This window comes from Sarcophilus harrisii, chromosome 2 (genome assembly GCF_902635505.1).
Source record: "Sarcophilus harrisii chromosome 2, mSarHar1.11, whole genome shotgun sequence".
Lineage (NCBI taxonomy): Eukaryota > Metazoa > Chordata > Mammalia > Dasyuromorphia > Dasyuridae > Sarcophilus > Sarcophilus harrisii.
Genome location: NC_045427.1, coordinates 548098476 through 548112983, shown reverse-complemented (window position 1 = coordinate 548112983; position 14508 = coordinate 548098476).

Below are 14508 nucleotides of genomic sequence, written 5' to 3'. Positions count from 1 at the left end.
AGGGAGGCATGGGAAGAGAATTTACTGTATGTACTGCATTTATTTTTCTATGGTGACACATAGAATAAGAAGAAGAAAAGTCATGAAAGAGACAGGAAAATGGATGGAGCCTACTGGTGGACCATGAATCCACTGTTCATTGATACCAATACATATCAGTTATGCCAGCTTTGCTATAAGCTATAAACTATGGAGTCACAGAAACTGGTAGAAAATCTACCAGGGTGCCAACTTGAAAAGGAAGAAATTAAATCTAAATGGATCAATAATAAGAACTTTCAAAAGTCATGGAAGACTAGACTGTAATCCACAGGTTATATGGCCTCCTAAAAGGAATCTAAGTCACTGGGAGAACAGGGGGCAAAAAAAGCCAACTTCAGCAATAAAGACAGGCTGGTGAATTTGTTTTAATAAACCAACTAGGAAAGAGGAGAGATCAAAGGAAAAAAAAAAAAAAAAAACCAACCCAGGGCTAAAGTAATCCCAGAGCAAAGATATAATGGTCCCCATGGATGCTGAGATCACCCAGAGAGAGTATAAAGATAAAGAAGTCATCCTAGGATAGAGACTTGGAGTTCCATCTAGTTTGGGGGCAGGACACAGGTAATAATCCAGCAAAAGAGGAGCTGTCAAGTGAAGGGACAATCAAGATGGAGCCATTTCACAAAAATACAGAGAAGAGAGAGTATCCAAGAGGAAAAGTAATATAGGAAAAAGGAATATAGTAATTAAGAATCATTGGGGGAAGGGGGGAGAAGAGAGAGACAGGGAGAAAAGAGATTGAGACTGATTATCGGTCATCTCTGAGAGAGCAGTTTCAAGTGACTAAGATTGAAAACCAGATCTCAAGAAGTTGAGAAGTAAGAGGAAAAGAGAAAATAAATGCTTTTTCTAGAAATTTGGCCATGAAACGGAAGAAAGATACAGAGCTATGGCTTAAGATACAGTCAAAATGAAGATTTTTTTTAAATTAAAGCTGTTTATTTTCCAAACCTATGCATAATTTTTAACATTCACCTTTGCAAAACCTTGTGTTCCAGATTTTTTTCCTTTCCTTCTACCTATCTTTTCCCCATATGTCAATTCTTCTATAGATATTTCTACAATTACTTTGGTGCCCAAGAAAAATCACATCAAAAAAGGAAAAAAATGAGAAAAAAAATGCAAGCAAACAACAATAAAAAGGTGAAAATACTATGTTGTGATCCACACTCAGTCCCCATAATCCTCTCTGTGGGTGCAATTGGCTCTCTCCATCACAAGATAATTGGAACTAGCCTGAATCACCTCACTGCTGAAAAGATCCATGTCTGTCAGAATTCATCTCTGTATAATCTTGCTGTTGTTGTGTACAATATTCTCCTGGTTCTACTCACTTAGCATCAATTCATGTAAGTCTCTCCAGGCCTCTCTGAAATCATCCTGTTAATCCTTTCTTATAGAACAATAATATTTCATAATAAGAATGTTATGAACATTTAAACATAACTTGTTCAACCATTCCTCAGCTGATGGGCATCCACAAGTTTCCAGTTTCTTGCAACATCAGAAAAGGGCTGCTACAAATATTTTTGCATACACAGATCCTTTTCCCTTTTTTATGATCTAGTAGAACCTAATAAAGACACTGCTGGAACAAAGGATATGCACCGTTGGATAGCCGTTTGGGCATAATTCCAAATTGCTCTCCAGGATGGTTGCATCAGTTCACAATTCCATCAACAATGTATTAGTGTCCCAGTTTTCCCACATCCCCCCTCCCAAATTCATCATTATCTTTTCCTGTCATCTTAAAAATGAAGATTATTTAAGGATATGGAAAACCTATTCATATCTGTGGGAAGAAAGTTTGTAGATGGAGATTGAGTATTGGAGAATAACAATCTGGAATGGGGTAAGATCAAGAGTATAAGTATACTAACCTTTCTAGGACTATTTCTCCGATTTGTACTCATTCTCAAAGGTTGAGTTCCCAGTAGACAGCTTGCACTCCTGAGTTCTGGGCCCATACTCCTAAAACTGTAGTTCATAAGACTCCATCAGTAAACAAAATTGTTGTTATTGCTCAGTGATGGTCAATTTAGGGGGGTGTTTGCAGTAAAGATACTGGAATGATTTGTCCTTTCCTTCTCTTGCTCATGTTACAGATGAAGGAAGTGATGCAAACAGCTTAAGTGACTTGCCCAGGGTCACACAGTCCCTAAGTGTCAGAACCCAGATTTGAACTCAGGAAGATGAGTGCTCTATTCAATCACCACCTAGCTGCCCAAAGCAAATTAGCTCAAAGTAAAAGTTCTGAGCTTTTGGTCTACTGTGCCATTCACTAAAATGGCATGTAAGAACTGTAGCAATAAAACATTCCCCTTTGTAAATCTGGGGCACATCTTCCCATAAATATGCATAGTGTCTGTAGGAGGATAGCAACAAACTTAGTGTACATAAACTTAGCATAGTGAAATACACACATCAGGAACATATGTGGCCAAGGCAGCTCATGCTTAGAGTTCTGGGCCGCAGTATTCTTTCTCTTCTTCTCTTCTCTGTCCAGCCCAGGTATACCATCTCAGCTAGATGAGCTGCTCAGCTCCTCTCAGCAACTTGACTCTCAGATTCCAGATCTAGTTTGTCCTTGACCCTAGTCAGCTCTTGTCTGTGCTGCCATAGGTCTTGTTCCTTGAATCTGTGTCTTGACTGCATCTTAATTATATCTCCATCTATTGTAAGGCAGAGTTTTCAAGGCAAACAGCCAGGGTGGGGTAGGGAATAGGTTGGGAAAAATCTCTCTCTGTCACACATACACACACACTCACATGCGCAGATACAGGTACACCCCACTCTACTGGGCTGGGTTGTTTTTGCTGTGAGCTTCTACACAAACTGATTATAGAATTGGCAATATATTTTGCCTTTTAGTTACCTGTATTTCTTCTAGAATAGGGATGACTCCCACAAAATCACCCATTATAACATAATTTTGTCAAGCTAACTTTTTAAGTGCTTTCTAGGGATGTGACTGATTCTTTTATTAGTCAATAGCCAGGCTCCCCTTTAAATTTAATTGAGCCTTTTCTTTTCTTTAAATAAATTCATTTTAGATATATTGATATATTTTAGGTTTTTTACATCCTTTGAATTTCCCTATGCACACTTGCTCCTTTCAGAAAATCATCCTTTATTACAAAGAATTTTTAAAGGCCTTAAGGGCTGTAGCCAGTCTTTTTCAACAATGACTTAGCTCCCTTTCCAATTCAATTAGGCTTTTTCTACACTTTATGCTACACATTGTTAACAAATTAATACCACATTATTTGTCCCTTACTTTGTATGATTACATAAACTCAAAGGGGGAAAAGGAGCCAAATTATACCATCACAAATGCATAAAGTTTAGCCATGTTGAAGAGAAGGACTAACTTCATCACAGAGTATAGAAAAGAGAGAAAGAATGAAAGATTTCAAGGTATTTTCAGATGTAGACGAGGAAGTTCAGATTGGGCCCCTATTTTTCATGAACTACGTGGCAAGTGAAATCCAAAATGACTAAGGAAAGAAAGGTTCGAGATTCTAAGCATATTGATTTATCAAGCAATGTGTGCCCATTGCATAACAAACTGGGATGAGGCCCTCCTCAGCTTGGCACTGGACCTGGAATACAGGAGGAAACAGCTTTCTATGCACTAAAAGAAAATAATAAGGTCTATAAACAAGTTTACAAGATTAAGTAATCTGATTTCTAGTTGGAAGAAAGATTAGGGGTTTTTTGAATTGTGAGGGGGAAAGTGAGGTACAATTCCCTGAAATCAGAAAAAGAGGCATCTTGTTCCCACAAGTGTCTCTGTTTAAAGCAACAAGGAAACAGTAACTGATTGACCAATATGGAGCCAACTTTCAGATAAGATATATGGGTTGTTTGAGATTAAAACTGTAAGAAAACTCCTTGCGTCAATCCTCAGATGTGATCTAGTTTCTAGTCAGCTAAATCCTTAGTCAAGGGTGTCTAAGCAACAGGTAGTCCAGTTTCCCAGCCTTATAGGACTAGGTTCAAACAATATAATAAAGTTTTCTTGTAATTCCCATAATTAATAAAATTTTTTTCACAAGATAAAAACTGGACTAGACCTATCATTGAATAGAAAGAAAACTGCGCTAGATCTAGAATTGAGTCACAAGATGGTGTCAGTGTATTTCATTCAATTCTGTCAATTATGAGGTACAGTCCTGTTTAGAAGGAGTAACAAAAAAAATAGGAAAAAGCATAAGTTCCATGAACAATTATCTGCATGCAGGATCAGGATTAACTGATAGGATTTGTGTAATCTTATAAAGTTTTGCGTTGATTTGTTATTATAAGCACTGTGTATATTTCCCAATAATCTTTAGCAGAGTAATCCTCCAAAACACTGAAAAGGGTCGTCTGTTATTCCGAGGGTAAAGAGCAAAGGAAAAGGAAAAAGACTAACAAGGGAAGAGCTCTGAAGTTAGAACTTGCGTTCAAATCTAAACCTTTAGATTGCTCTTTATCTATAAAATATAGACTGGACTAGAAAATCACTAGTTTCTAAATTTTATATTCCTAAGATTTGTCCTTTCCAGGTCTAAAAATTCTATATGAATTTCTATGAAATTCTGATTTCCAATTTATAGTATGCTATGACATCCTTCTTCTATGTTTCAACTTCCGCCCCTCCCCCCAGCTCTCTCCTTGTCTCTAGAATATCCTGGCTCCACATCAGAATGACACAGAAATATTAACTGCTTTCACTTCAGTTCTTATTTCCAAGATCTTAAATCCCTAAAACCCTGAAAGTCACTGCCCCAAAAGAATCTAGGGGTGATTTAATAGAAAGAATACTGTGCAAGCAGTCAAAAAATCTGAGTTCAAAGTCTACTAGTTTATGACCTGGAGAAGTCATTTAATCTGTCTGCCTCAGTTTCCTCATCTACAAAATAACCAAAGAGATTTTTCAAGATGGGGAGGTAATAACCCACAAAAATACTTTATAGCAGCTTTATTTGTAGTGACTAAGAAATGGAAAATGAAATGTTCATTAATTGGAGACTGGTTGAAAAAGGTGTTGTATATGATTGTGATGGAATATTATCATGCAAAATAGGATACTCTCATGAAAATCTGGAAAGACTTACACAAACTGATGCAAAATGAAGTAAGTAGAATCAGGACAACATTGTAAAACAGTAACAGCAATATCATACAATGAAAAACTGTTTTAGTTATTTAATTTTTCTTTAAGTTATTCTTAGCAATACAATAATTCAAGACAATCCCAAAAGACTCATGTTGAAAAATGCTATCTGCCTCCAGAGAAAAATTAATGTCATCTAAGTACAGACTATTTTTCTCTTTCTTTCTTCCCTTCTCTCTGTTCCCCTCTTTTGTTATTTGAGTTTTCTTATACAAAAATGATTAACACAGAAATGTTTTACATGATTGTACATGTATAAAATATCAGATTGCTTACTATCTCAGGGAAAGGGGAGGGAAAAGGGGAAAGGAATAGATTATTTTTACATGTATTTGGGGAAAAAAATTAAAATATTATTTTAAGAATATAAAATAAAATAGGGATAATAATAATATCTACCTTTCTGGATTGCTATGAGTATAAAATGAGATAATTTTTGTAAACTTTAATTATTATTACTTCACATCTATGGGCTTCATTTTCCTCATGTGTGAAATGAGGAGCTTGGACTATATAACCTTTAAGGTCTATTCCATTCCAGCTCTAATATTCTATGAGTATATATACATATATATATATATATATATATGAGTTACTCTCCCCAAGAATGTACTACCAGGACCTTAGGATACTCCCATATTCTCCAAGATGCTGGCACAATGGATAGAGCACTGGACTTGCAGTCAGTCAGATCTAAATGTCCTAACTCAGACACTTATTAGCTATGTGACCTTGTTTCCTCACCTATAAAATGGTGATGATAATAGCACCTATCTCCCAAGACTGATGTGAGAATCAGGTGAAATAATATATAAATCACTTTGAAAACCTAAAAGCATTACACACAAATTTTTACTGCTGCTACTACAACTACTACTAGAATCAAGTCGGTAAGAAACTCAGTTAAGATTAGGAAGGACTACTAAAGAGTTTAATCATTATTTTCTGCCAACAACTCTCCCTTCTACAGGTCTCTTAGTATCCTTTCTAATCAACTATGTCTCCTTTTACTACCATAACATCTTGATGCACTTTGCCAAAAGGAGGCTAACAAGTCTTCCCAGCAGGACTGGCACTATGTAAACACAGCCGGCTCTACTGGTGTTTGCAATACCACAGTGAAAGCTATCTAGACTTGTCCACTGGGCAGCTAACTGATTTTTTCCCTTCGGTGTTTGTCTTAGGGATTAAAGTTAAATGTAGGAGCCTATAATTCCCAAGATCATTATTCCTTTCCTGGCAGAAGGTACTACAATTGTTATTTTATGTTTCCAGTCCTACTGATAAAACCATTCCAGGACTAGAGGTTGATTGCCATATCCCAAATCTTAGAAGGCTGTGATTAGATAATTCCCATATAAACCCCAGGGCATATACTGGCTTAACTTCATTGTAGTTTTCTCTATATTGCTCAAACTACCTTTCAGGATTGTCTTTTGATTCATCCCCCTCCTCCCCTCTTTCCTTTCCTTTTCTTTCTTTAAACAAAAACTAATAATGTTTCAAACTGAAACACCCCTTTGGGGATAATCTTAATATTTTAGATAAAAATTTTCAAAACTGCATTACATATTTCCCTGCTTTAGTAAACAGGATATAATCAACATAACTTAATCTTTTCTTAATGGTTGAGTCATTTTTATGAACACCCATTATTCAATTAAGTAATTCCATGCAACAAATATTTAACCAAGTCCCTACTTTGTACTAGGTGCTGGGTCAAGCCCGAGAGAGACAAAAACAGTCCATGCCCTCAAAAAATTTAAATACTACCAGTGAGCAAATATTAAAAGTGCAAAGAAAAGTAAATGTAAATTAATACAAAGTAAGTTCATGAGGGAGAAACAATCAAAGGAGAGTGGAAGAAGGGAAGGCAGAGAATGGAAGCTCAGGAAGGATCTCCAGCCGTAGGTTATTAGCAGTGTTTTGAAGAAAATTGGAATTCTAGAGCAGAAGGTGAAGGAGAGTAGTCTTGACAAAGAACAGGAGCACCTGAGCAAAGGTATTGTGATGGAAGAGGGGAATGTTGAGTTTGGGAAATATCTGGGGCCTAGTTTTGCTGGAATAGTGAGTGCACAAAGTGCAAGGAGTAAATTATTTTATCTGATATTACAAGGGAGTGATGGTTTTAGGATTACTAACACATTTAGGGTTACATTACCCCACACTGAATTACCCTTGACTGCTATCAGAGATTCTATGGTTCTCTGGCTCTCTCTCATGTGCTGTTATTTTTGTAACCTGGAAAAAAAAATTATAGGTTAAAACAAATTAAAACAAATCTGTTAAATCTATAACTTTGTTCATTATTTTGTCATTTGATCTCCCAGTCATAAGACTCTCATGTCCCAACCTCCCACAGAGCTGCCAAAGTGATTTTCCTAAAACACTTATCTGACTATGTCACTGAATAAACTCCAGGGACTCTCTATTGATTCTAAGATCAAATTTTGTTTCATTCTTATCTCATCCTTTTAAAATTTCTATTTTTTGAGCAGAACCAGGAGATCATTATACACAGCAACAAGACTATGAGATGATCGATTCTGATGGACGTGGCTCTCTACAACAATGAGATGATTCAAATGAGTTCCACTTGTGCAGTGATAAAGAGAGCCATCTACACCCAGAGAGAGGACTGTAGGAAATGAGTGTGGAACACAACATAGCATTTTCACTCTTTGTGCTTGCGTTTTGTTTTCTTTCTCAGGTTTTTTTTTTTTCCCCTTCTTGATCCAATTTTTCTTGTGCAACAAAATAACTATAAATATGTATACATATATTAGATTGAACATATTTTAACATATTTAACATGTATTGGACTACCTGCCATTTAGGGGAGGAGGTGGTGGAAAGGAGGGGAAAATTTGCAAGGGTGAGTGTTGAAAAATTACCCATGCATATGTTTTGTAAATAAAAAGCTTTAATAAAAAAATAAAAATGGAAAGAAGAAAAAATTTTGTGAACATTCTATTGTAATTATTACTGTAACACAATTATTAGTACAGTAGTCCATGCATATAATTTTAAATAAGTAACTATACAAATATGTTTTCAAAATGTGTTTATTGATTTCAAATTGTGTTTCATGACCAAAAGAGTTTGGAATCCACTGTTATAGATGATTAGCTTGCTGAAATCTAGCCAGGATATAACTGTGTCATAGGGGCAGGAGGGATTGGAATTCTGGAGACCTGGATTCTGGTCCTTGCTTTGCCATTGTTTTCCTTGGTCACTTCTCCTTCCTTGGGTCTTACTTTCCTCATCTGTAAAACGATTTCTATGCTTCTTTCTAGCACTAACAATTTGTGTCTAGTGTGCTATTAATAAACTTTTAAATCCCTTACAATAAGAAATGAAGCTATTCCCTGATTCTGTTCATTCAACACCCAAACATTCATTAGCATCTACCAGAGAGATGAGGTGCACTATTTCTAGATACTAAGACAGTTATAAAGCTAAAAAAGACTCAGTCCCTGAGACCTCAAGGAGCTTATAACTCAGTAATGTGAAATATGGTATGCATACATAAATGTAATACAAAGTGGAATATAAATGCATAAGATAAAATGCTTTGTTTTTGAGGAAGAACAAGCTACTTCCAGTTGGAGGCATCAAAGACTTTGTGGGAAGTGTTACTTGAGATGAACCTTGAAGGTAGGTACAAAGTTGACTACTAACCTAACAAATTGCTTTAGAATTCCTGCTCAAGTCATTTTTTTTTAAGATTTAGGCAAACAGTTATCCAGAGTAATGTGACAGAAGTAGCATAACTGAAATCAATGAATAAAATAAAACCATTTAATTGAAATTTCCTTCCTGCCTCACCAAACTTCTTTTTTCAGAACTACTATTCAGAATTCAGCCAGTAAAGAAGCATTTGCCAATTATCTACAGTGTAGACAGCTCTGGAATTTCTTCTGCTTTTTCTGGTCTTATAAATCTCCTGTGAGGGCAAGAAATAGCAAAGAAAATCTGGGAAGATAGGTATCAAGAGGAAACTAAAGCAAAAGACCTAGAAAATTAACAAAATGGATAATTAGCCTCTGAATAATCAAGAAATGTCTCTTTTTTTCTCCTGGGTCATTGGAGGAGCAGAACATGTAGTTCATGCCTAGAAAGGCACAGGATAGAAGGATCTAGAAAGAAAAAAACCTAAGAAGAAAAACAAAATGCAAACATCAACAGAAAGCGTAAAAATGCCATGTTGTGGTCCACACTCAGTTCCCACAGGCCTCTCTTTGGGTGTAGCTGATTCTCTTCATCACTGAACAATTGATTGGTTTGAATCATCTCATTGTTGAAGAGAGTCATGTCCATCAGAATTGATCATCGTATAATCTTGTTGTTGAAGTATATAATGATCTCCTGGTCCTGCTCATTTCACTGAGCATCAGTTCATGTAAGTCTCTCCAGGCCTCTCTGTATTCATCCTGCTAGTCATTTCTTACAGAACAATAATATTCCATAATATTCATATACCACAATTTATTCAGCCATTCTCCAATTGATGGTCATCCATTCATTTTCCAGTTTCTGGCCACTACAAACAGGGCTGCCATAAACATTTTTCACATGTGGGTCCCTTTCCTTCCTTTAAGATCTTTTTGGGGAATAAGTCCAGTAGAGACACTGCTGGATCAAAGGGTATGCACAGTTTGATAGCTTTTTAAGCATAGTTCCAAATTGCTCTCCAGAGTGGCTGGATCCATTCAAGTTCTACCAACAATCCATCAGTGTCCCAGTTTTCCCACAAGTTTACATTCTAAAGGAAGAAAAATAACACATAAAAGAAAACTGAAGGCTGGGGAGAGAGGGAGGGGAGAGAACAGAAGGGATGGTACCTTGTTGGGAAGATGCTTTTGAAGTTGGTAAACCACAAACAAGGCCAGGAGGAGAATGAAGGCAGCATGAGCCCTCCATAAAATGGAGACTCCAGAAGGAATTCACCAATGGGAGAAGGAAAGTAGGCCTGCAAACTACTAGTGTTGTAGAAAGTCCTTTGCTTATTGGACCACTTAGGAAGTACTGATGTCAATTCTGGGCATCATGTTTTAGGAAAGACACTGATCAGCTGGAGATCATTCAGAAGAAGGAAACTTGGAGATAAGGATACTGGAGAGATTTATGCCTAGTGACACATCTCCCACAAGGACTTGCTGGGAATGACAGACTTTTCTCATATTTCCATTTATTAGAGTTCAATTAAAGGAACTTGAGCCTAGGGTAGAGTGGAGTTGGTGGGGAAGAGGGAGATGATAATTATCTTTAAGTACTTGTACGTATTTTATGGGAAGAGGGTTAAGATTTGTATTACTTGACTCCAAAGACCTAAACTAAGAGCAATGGATATTAATTTCAGTTTTAGGCAGTTCATCAAGAAAAACTTCCTAACAATAAGAGTCAAACAAAAGTAAAATGGGCTGTCTTAAGAGGAGGTGAGCTTCCTATATCTAACACCTAAAGTCTTCAAATGGAGGTTGGATGACTACTTGTCAGAGATAATGGAAAGGGAATTCACCCAGTAGCATCCAGATAGGACCTCTCAAGTCTCTTCCAACTTTGAAATTCTCAGTCCTAGTTTCCTACCACTCACTAGCCATATGATCTTTAGTAAGCCTCAGGCTGCTGATCCACAAAATAGGGATATTATTCTATGTGCCTAGAAAGGTTTTTTGTGAAGGCCAAGTATATAAAAAGTGTTATATAAAAACTATATAATATATAAAAAGTGTTATGTAAGTGCAAGATATTTCTCTAATTTGGGCAGAACCTAAAGGCATTTTATTGAGGGCCTAATTGTACACAACAATGAGCTGGATGATGAATGAAGACAATGGAACATACAAACATAGGTTCAACAGAAGGAAAACATTAAGAAAAAAAATTACTACAAAGTACAAATCATTCCGCAAGCATTTATTATGTGCCTACTACATATATCTTGGAAAATTCAGGAAGGTAAATGCACATTAAGAAGATCCACCCACCCTAATAAATGGGAATATGAGACGGGCCTCTCATTCCCAGCAAGTCCCTATGGGAGATGTGTCACCAGACACAAATGAGATCCAACTCCTCCCCACCGCCCCCAGAAGCCTGGTTTATACCCTTTATATAAGAAAAATAAAGGAAAATTTTCCAAAGCATCTTGGCTAGACTGCCCCCAGGAATTACTCCAAGAACTGTGTGGAGTACAACTGGCCTGGAAGAAGCCTCCTTGTATACAATCAGCCAGAAGGAAATAGAAGCAACTATTGGGATGGGAAACCATCAGATCTGAATCCAGTTGGTGATGTTATCCAAAGTTTTATATACTTTTTAGAATGAGGATTGTGTCTTTACCAAAGCTTTTGATAAGTGACTGGGAGTGAGGATAACAGCTGATCAGGAACCAGAGTACTCTTTCCCTTAAGTGTTATGGAAAGGACTCCAAAGGAAATCTAGAAAACTAGTGACTTGTTCTAGCTCTCTCACTAACCAGCTGTGTGACTGAAGAATTTACAACACATTTCTGACCCTCAATTTTCTTATTTGCAAAAATGAGGGGATTGAACTAGATCTCTGAGGTCTCCTTCAATTGTGACAGTCCCATGATAATTGGGGGGGGGGGGGAAGGTTATCAGGGAGAGGGACAGCATGATCAGATCTATGATTTCATTGGAACACTTAAGAGCTTAGTGATTTGCTCAAAGTCACACAGCCAATGTGTGTCAGAGGAAGAACTTGAACTCAGGTCTTCTTTCTAATTCTGGGGCCAACTATGACCTAGTTTGTACCAGACTAATTCTTCTGTTCTTTTCAAAATGCTCAGTCCAGCTTCTTAAGCAGTGGGTCATAACTCCACATGGAATCTCATTACTGGATGTGGGGATCATGAAATGATGATTTATTATCTGTTAAATGCTTGATTTGAATACCTATTTTATATACCAATATACCTGGGGTGGGGGGGGTCACATAAAAATTTCTCAAATCAGGGGTTGTGAGTGGAAAAAGTTTAAGAAGCTCTGCTCTATAGGAACAATTGAAAGGAACCATGCTAATGACAGGGTCTATTTAGGAGTTTAAGTTTAATTTTGAATAAGCCTGGGGCAGTCCTCTGGGATCCTGGACTTTATTAGCCCCAAACCTCAGATCAGTCCTAGAATAATCCAGGTCTTTCTATGATTCTGAAAAACTGGGGCAAGGTAGATTCCCTCCTCCTCAGCTCTGCACTGCCAGTCCAAGACATAATTGGGAGGTCGATAATTTTCTCTTTTAGCACCATGCTCTCCCATCATCTTTGTTTTCTCTGTACCCAATTGCTCTCAGGTTACTCATCAGTTTACTTGGGAGCCAGGACTTTTTACCAAGTGAGGCCTGTTCTAGGAGGACAAGCTTCAGAGTTAGTTAATTCCTGTTGCCTTCCTTCTACCCCCATCTAAAGATAATTGGATAAATGAAGCTAGGCAGTGGAAAGGGTGCTGGATTCAGAGCTCAGAATGACCAGGGTTCAAACAGAGCCTCAGACACTTATTGGCTTTATGTTACTGTGTGCCTTATTTTACTAGGGATAACACCAGCATTTAGCTCTCAGGTTGTTATGAGGATAAGATAATTATCTGTAAAAATGCTTTGCAAACCTTAAAGTGCTACATAAATGTTATTCATTGTTATTACTGTTGGTGTTATTATTCATGATAATGGCTAGTAGTAGACCCAGCTGTTTAGCACTTCAATTTAGCAGGGGTCTTTCTGGAGGAAATGCCTTTGGGGTCACTTTGGTATGAACCAAAATATGAAGGGGTCAACATGGTATGAACGTCTCTTGAATCTGTTTCCTTCTCTTCACTCGCATGCTATTCCCTTAGATGAGACCCTCAAGAATGCTACAGTAGCCTCCTCGGTGGCCTTCTCAGCTCAAGTCTTTCCCTTTTCTAAATCATTCTCCACATACTGGCTCAAGGAATATTCCTAAGGCATAGGTTTAATCATGTCATTCCTTTGCTCAAAAAGTTCCAGTGGTACTCTATTCTTCCAGGAACATGAACAAACTCCTCTGGCATTTAAAGCCTTTTACCATCTAGCTTCAACCTACCTTTTCTAAGGTTTATTGCAGGTTACTCCCCATTAAGCACTTTACTGTCTAGCCAAATTGACTTATTGTAGCTCCTCATATACATTTTGCTTTCTGTCTCCAGGTTTTTGCTAGGCTGTTTCTCATGCCTGAAATGCATTCCCTCATCAACTTTGTCTCTAAAAGAGTCTCTTGATTCTTTTAAAGGTCAGCTCAAGCACCTCCTCTTAACGGAGGCCTTTCCAAATCCCCTAAACAGCTAGTATTTTCCATTCCCATCCCCTCCATCATATTACCTAGTATTTACTGATTATATTTTGCTGTAGTCTTTTTAAAACATATATACATGTTTTATTATTTCCCCTGACAGAATATAAGTTCCTTGAGGCCAGAGATCATTTCATATTTTACCTTTGTAATGGCTAATGTAGCACAGGGCCTAGCAGCTTGTTGACTGATTGGGGAAGAGGCTGGTGGGGAGGAAAAGAAGGCATTAATACCATTTTTAATACCTGTTACCTGCTGACTCAGAGAATGGTCTGGCAAACCCCAGAAGAGTCTTCTCAGGTTTAACTGCAGGCTGGAGTTGGATTGGCCTCTAGTCACCACTGAATCTTCAGATATCTACTGACTACAGTGTCCAGATATACATATATCAAAGCCCCTATTCTCACCCGTAACATGGGTCCTGTATTTGTAATCTCTCTCTCATAGAATTGTTGTAAGAACAATATTTGTTTGTTTTTTTCAAACCTCAGATCCAAAGGGCATGTACCTGATTCACTACTTTTACTGCAGTTTTAACTTTCTGCTTCACCATAAGACAACAAAGAAATGTGAAGGCCTTTGAATCTGGGTAGTCACTGTTTAGGTGGGGCCAGCCTCCCAATTTCCTTTTATCCAGGTTCTCAAGCCGGACAGAGGAAGAGTTTTGCATCATTTCCTGACCATACTTGACCCAATGGTATTGTTCTCCCACAACAGTCCTGGCACAGGGCCTGAGCCACCCCTGGGGAGGTTCTTAGCACCTCTCACTTCTGCCAGCCCCCTCCTTTTCAAGGCTGGCAGAGAAGGTGGTATGGGAGCCAAGTGTGCCATTGCAGTTCAAATCACTTGTCTCCCTACTCCCCAGAAGGAATAAGGTTAAGAAGGGGTTCACAGAGCCTGCATTGACCATCAGGCCACCTGTGCGTGGGGTCTAGGTAGGTGTGGTTCACTACCCAAATAGTTGTTTGGGAGAGGTCAT